General features: G+C 41.4%; 1 protein-coding gene across 1 annotated transcript in view; it reads right to left on the bottom strand.

The window, feature by feature from the left end:
- Nucleotides 1-7,500, bottom strand: part of lrba (LPS responsive beige-like anchor protein) — a 187,129-nt gene that overhangs the window by 37,504 nt on the left and 142,125 nt on the right. The window lies entirely within an intron of this gene.

Below are 7,500 nucleotides of genomic sequence, written 5' to 3'. Positions count from 1 at the left end.
GCTAAGAAATATCAGGTTCCACGTATATTTGTAAAGTAATAGAACACTCTCAAAAACATACAGTGGGTATGTCATAAATATCCTATGTGTTATAAACCATTTATGATTTCTAAAAACACCACAGATTCCAAAATAAATAAATAAATAAATAAATAAATAAATAAATAAATCTCTGTTTGTTCGTGTGGATTTTTTTTTTTTCCTTTTCGGTTTTGGATTTGTTTTATTTTTCATTATAATTTTGTTATTATTTTTCTTCCGTTCCTCCTTTTTTCCCCTTCAGAACAGTATCAAAATTACTAAAAGCTTTGAGTGTGTTTAGCTTCTCTAACACATTTGTGTGTGTGTGTGTGTGTAACATTGTTCCCAATTCAGCCTATTTGATTAAATGTAAGTGAATTAAGTCCGAGAATAAATAGTGCGCACTCGTCTGAAGTGCCCTTCGAGGGTCTGAGGCTTGTAAGCACAGAGAGCATGATGCCAAGCAGACAACAAAGAATTCTGAGCTTGTGTGTGTGTGTGTGTGTGTGTGTGTGTGTGTGTGTGTCATTGGGAACCACTCGACCTGTTTCGGCTGCTGCGTCTCATTTCTGAGTGATGTCATTTGTCTCTGTCAGGCACAGAAATGAGTCCGAGATGAAGAAGGACACATCACACACACACACACACACACACACACACACACACACACACACACACACACACACACACACACACACACACACACACACACACACACACACACGCTGTCCTCTTGCCAAAGGAGCAACATCCTCCAAGCACCTACACACACACACACACACACCAGGGATTGCTACTGGAGAGCATGTGCTCCGTCTCTGACAAAACTGAATGGAATTTAATTGAAAATGCAGCACTACGAAAAAAGGAAAGAGAGAGAGAGAGAAAGATAGAGAGAAAAAGAGGGAGAGAGAGAGAGACCAGGAGAGAGAGAGAGAGAGAGAGAGCAAGAGAGAGAGAGACAGAGAGAGAGAGACAGAGCTATCTATCCCACTCTTTTTAAGATAAATGAGTGTGAAGAGTGTGTGTGAAGGGCAGCAGGAGCACTGCTGTTTCAGAAACGATAAGAAAAAGCCAAAAAAAAAAATAATTAATCGCTAGTAGCGAGAGCTCTCCATGGGCCATGTCCTAAACCACATACTACAAACTAAGGCTCATGTGTAAGAAATAAAACACTTCCGGGGCGTTCGGTTGTAGCAAAGCAGCAGTTCTCTGACGACAACAAAATACAATTTATTAACAAGTTTACAGAAAAATTTTAATCTGTTTAAAGTCATGAAACGTCCTGAAAGCTAGCCGGTAACGTCTCACTGACGCTATAGACGCTAGTTACTGAACATTTCTGTAACATAAAACCGTCATCATGAAACTAGCCAGACAGCAGTGAGCTAGCTAAATCGCATTCATACGATGGAGTTGCTAAGACAGACACGCTAACTTTGTATGAGACAAGAGACTTCGTTTGGCCAAACGACACTTTCAGTCTTTTAGTGCTAATCCATAATAATCCATAAACAACTCAGATTTTACCTCAGATTATAACCCATTAGCATCAGGTTGCTAGGCTACTTGAGTCTTTCTAAAACAGATCTCTGGTTTACAAACATGGGAAGACTAAACGATGAACAGCATCAGAGCTGTGGTAAATTACATTAACGCTATATTACAGGAAATGGTTTATCAGGATCCGTTGTGGGCGCTAATTAGCTGTTCGCTTGTATTCGATACAGATTTATTTACACAGCACTTTTAACAATAAACGCTGTCACAAAGCCGCTTTACAGAACACCTTTTGTAGATTTAGATCAAGCCAGAGGCGAGGAAAAACTTCCTGAGACAACACCGAGAGAAACCAGAGTGACGAGCTACCTAATGGCTAACAGCCGTGTTAGATGCTGTGTTCAGATGCGCTTGTGTTCACAGCCTTGCTGAGGAAATTTCACAATAGTTCATTGTTGTGATGAACTGCGAAGCAAACCTGATATTACTCACTACACAAACCTGACATTACTCACTACACAAACCTGACATTACTCACTACACAAACCTGACATTACTCACTACACAAACCTGACATTACTCACTACACAAACCTGACATTACTCACTACACAAACCTGACATTACTCACTACACAAACCTGACATTACTCACTACACAAACCTGATATTACTCACTACACAAACCTGACATTACTCACTACACAAACCTGACATTACTCACTACACAAACCTGATATTACTCACTACACAACCCTGATATTACTCACTACACAACCCTGATATTACTCACTACACAACCCTGATATTACTCACTACACAAACCTGACATTACTCACTACACAAACCTGACATTACTCACTACACAAACCTGACATTACTCACTACACAAACCTGACATTACTCACTACACAAACCTGACATTACTCACTACACAACCCTGATATTACTCACTACACAAACCTGACATTACTCACTACACAAACCTGATATTACTCACTACACAAACCTGACATTACTCACTACACAACCCTGATATTACTCACTACACAAACCTGACATTACTCACTACACAAACCTGATATTACTCACTACACAAACCTGATATTACTCACTACACAAACCTGACATTACTCACTACACAAACCTGACATTACTCACTACACAAACCTGACATTACTCACTACACAAACCTGACATTACTCACTACACAACCCTGATATTACTCACTACACAAACCTGACATTACTCACTACACAAACCTGATATTACTCACTACACAACCCTGATATTACTCACTACACAATCCTGATATTACTCACTACACAACCCTGATATTACTCACTACACAATCCTGATATTACTCACTACACAAACCTGATATTACTCACTACACAACCCTGATATTACTCACTACACAACCCTGATATTACTCACTACACAAACCTGATATTACTCACTACACAACCCTGATATTACTCACTACACAATCCTGACATTACTCACTACACAAACCTGATATTACTCACTACACAAACCTGATATTACTCACTACACAAACCTGACATTACTCACTACACAAACCTGACATTACTCACTACACAACCCTGATATTACTCACTACACAAACCTGACATTACTCACTACACAATCCTGACACTTAGCCTCTCAATATACACATGAACGTTCGGTTAGCGGTTGATGCTAGCAGGGTCGTTTTAGTCAGATCGAACGTTTGATGCTGAACCGTATAGTTATTATGATATAACACAGTATGGAGGTTTTTGTTAACTGTGCATAGAATTATGGGATATGGAATTATGGGATATAAGATATGGATTTATGGGAAATTGGAAGTAGAATATACGATATGGGATATGGAATTATGGGATATGGATTTATGGGATTTGTAAGTATAGGAAATGGAATTATGGTACATGGGATTATGGGAAATGGAATTATGGGATATAGGATATGGGATAAGAGACATGGACTTATGGGAAACGAGATATAGAATATAGGATATGGAATTATGGTACATGGGATTATGGGAAATGGAATTATGGGATATGGGATATGGATTAATGGGACATATTTGGAATTATTGATTATGGGACAGGGAATTATGGGATATAGAATTATGAGATATGCCAGCCTTAAGAAAACTTCCTGCTTATGAAGAGTGACCATCGAGCAGGTGGGTCACGTTTCCCTCTTACACCATGACCATGTGTCTGTGTGTGTGTGAGATGATTGGAGTATAATGAATGTTAAAGGTGGGGATGTGTGTGTGTGTGTGTGTGTGTGTGTGTGTGTGTGTGTATGACTCTGTGTGGCGATAACGTGATGAAATTAATGAGGAGGAGGAAGAGTGGTGATCCATCACTATCACACACAGTGCACGCCAACACCAATACCACACAGAGTAGGGGGTTATCTCTCTCTCTCTCTCTCTCTCTCTCTCTCACACACACACACACACACACACACACACACACACACACACACACTCTTTTATTCTTACTTCTTATTCTCATTTCTTTTTTTTTTCTCTTTTTATTGTAGTTCTACGTTTTTTTTTCTTTCCTTTAATTTTTCTAGCTTCTTTCATTTATTCATTCTTTTTGTGTCTCTTTCTGTTGTTGTTTTTTTTCATACATTCTACTGTTTTACCTTCTGTATTACTTTCCTTCTTTATCTCTTTTCATTATTTTCTTCTTCTTTCATTTATTCATTTCACTCCTTTCTTCTTTTCTATTTTCTTTTGTTTTTCTGCTTTTTTTTCTTCTTCTCTACGTACTACTCAACTAACACACTCCACTGATGTTTGAGGTCCACACAAACACACACAAACACACACAAACACACACACACACACACACACACACACACACACACACTCTTCTCCCTCTCTCCACCACATGTCACTCCCCATCAGTAAATGAGTTCATCATGCTAACGAGGAGGCGGAGCCAACCTCCTCAACTAACAATGTTTTGTCCAGCCAATCAGCCACAGCGCTCTGGAGCCAATTAGAGCGGATTTGCTTTTCCATCTGAGTGATGCCAGGAGACGCTGTCACTGTGTGTGTGTGTGTGTGTGTGTGTGTGTGTGTGTGTGTGTGTGTGTGTGTGTGTGTGTGTGTGTGTGTGTGTGTGTGTGTGTGTTGCCAAGACTTTAAGGGCAAGGGATTACAAAATATCTCTCATGTAGTGAGAGCAAAGGATCATGGGATTGCAACCCCTACACTCCACCCTATCCCCTCCACCCTACCCCCGACTCTCCACCCTACCCCCTACACTCCACCCAACCTCTACACTCCACCTTATCCCCTTCTCCCTACCCCCTATTCTCCATGATACCCCTACACTCCACCTTACCCCTAACTCCTGCACGCCACCATACCCCAAAACTCCACCCAACCCCTACACTCCACCCTATCCCCTCCACCCTACCCCCAACACTCCACCTTATCCCCTCCTACCTACCCCCGACTCTCCATGCTACCCCTACACTCCACCTTACCCCTAATTGCTGCACTACACCATACCCCAATACTCCACCCAACCCCCTCCTCCCTACTCCCAACACTCCACCAAACCCCTACACTCCACCTTATCCCCTCCGCCCTACCCCCGACTCTCCCTGCCACCCCTTCACTCCACCATACCCCTAATCCCTGCACTACACCATACCCCAACACTCCACCTTATCCCCTCCTCCCTACCCCCGACTCTCCATGCTACCCCTACACTCCATCATACCCCTACATCCAACTCCCTATACTCCATCCTACACCTAGACCCTACCCCTACACTCTTCACTGTATGCCCAACACCCTACACTCTTTCTCTCTCCCCTTACTGAGCTCACTCGTCCCTTACTCCCTTCTCTCTGCCCCTTATCCCCTTAATGCAACTCTAACTAAGTAGTTCATATTGTTTAATACACAGTGTTCTGTACTGGTCCCACACACACACACACACTTTTATTTATTACGGGCAATATGCAGGTTAGTATGCAACTCTAAGGAGTGAGGGCAGTTGCCATGGCAATCGGGCAAGCTTTGTTATGGCTGCTTAGACAACTACAGTAAGCTTAGCTACAGTGTACACCATACTACTTTATGAATTGAGACAGCAATGACCCATGAATACATCATGATAAAGATTAACCTGAGGGAATAAGACCACTTCTCTGTAGTGCACTAGGAATATAGTGCCCTCGTATTCTGGATGGTTTGAATATTTCTCTCTCTCTCTCTCTCTCTCTCTCTCTCTCTCTCTCTCTCTCTCTCTCTCTCTCTCTCTCTCTATCTCAAAGGCATGAGCTGAAATAAAGAAAGCTAATCTGATGCGATTAACGCTCTTTTGCTCCTCATCAGTGTGTTGGTGGGCCTTTTCACTCTCGCCACACAGATTAGCCTTTAAAGAGAAGAAGAAAAGAAAAAGATAGAGAAAGAGAAAGAGGATTGTAAGGTTTAAAAATCACTCAAGAGGTTAAAGGATTCATTTCTTCCACAATTCATGCAGTGACTCATTAAAAATTCGGCCTTCTGCCTTTAAACGCACATCACTAATGCTGAGGAGTTAAATAGTTCGACACGACTCTGTCCCAAACACTACGCTCAGGACTAGTTAGTGTTCTAGCAAGAAGAGTGGTTAGTTGCACCAATATATTACAACTATGTTACTGACACTGCAGATGAGTAAAACAAAGAAATCCAGCATTAAGTGTGTAATAGAGGTAATAAAGAAATGTACCCGACCCGAAGTGACCCAAATCACTTTTTAACCCGAAACCAACGTGCATAATTTTTTTTAATTTTTTTTTTTAAGAAAGATCCGACCCGAGACAAACCCGGAAAAAACCTGTTGGCAATTTTTTTTTAACCCGACCGGACCCGAATGTTGAATAACTCTACACTAAAGTAAACGCTAAAGCGTGGATTCAAAACTGATTGATTGACAGGTCTGTTTCAACGAAAATTAGCTTACCGCCAGCCTCACGTCGCCAGCCACACGTCGCCAGCCACATGTCGCAAGCGGTCTTGGCAAACAGAGGAGAGGTTGGAAAAGGACTCGAGTCGATGCACACACACGAGATACAGTAGTTCTGGTCTTCTCAGGTCCGTTCGCTAAAAACACATTCATTTTAAACAACCGAGACCCGATGCCGCTATTATTATACCCGACCCGTGTCCGAGGTACACGTGAAACTTTTAGACCCGAACCCGCTCAGGTCTCGGGTCAGACCTGGGGTTTTCGGATCTAAGTGGACCCGTGAAGACCTCTAGTGTGTAATGAAATAATGTTAGCTAGTTTAGCTTTAACACTGAGCTGTGTGTATGTGTTTAGAGTCACTGGACAACTGTGAGGATTTACCACTAGCTGTAGCGCTAATATCAAATGCTAAATACTAAATAGATCATTAGCTAGCTGGCAAGGATACTGTAGCTAGAAATTCTGCTCTCTTTTAGTAGGGACACAAGATCTTAAATATTTCTCAGTCTAGTGAAAACACGTGTGTGTGTGTGTGTGTGTGTGTGTGTGTGTGTGTGTGTGTGTGTGTGTGTGTGTGTGTGTGATTAGATTTAGCTAATGATTCTTGAGACCGTACTCAAGTCTCTATTGTACTCTATTGTCTTTCCTAAAGCTTCAAAAAGAAGGATTTTAAACGCAACACTTTCAGCTAATCCTCAGTTGGCCTCGACCCCTGAAAGGTGAGGAAGGAGGAAGTGATTAGAGAGACAAATATGGAGAGATAAAAACTAAACTAAAGACAGAGAGAGAGACAGAGAGAGAGAATATATAAAGACAGAAAGTGTGTGTTTGTAAAAACAGAAGTGTGTTTTCTAACCAAAACGTTTTGTCTGAGATGTAAAAAAGGCTAGCTAATCCAAACGTTAGCAAACATTCTGACATCATCCTTCTCCTCTCTTTTCTATTCTCTAAGCTTATCTTCATATTCAGTATAAATTG

The sequence above is a fragment of the Tachysurus fulvidraco genome, chromosome 7, assembly GCF_022655615.1.
Source record: "Tachysurus fulvidraco isolate hzauxx_2018 chromosome 7, HZAU_PFXX_2.0, whole genome shotgun sequence".
In the NCBI taxonomy this organism is placed as follows: domain Eukaryota; kingdom Metazoa; phylum Chordata; class Actinopteri; order Siluriformes; family Bagridae; genus Tachysurus; species Tachysurus fulvidraco.
This window is presented reverse-complemented; position numbering and strand designations above follow the sequence as displayed.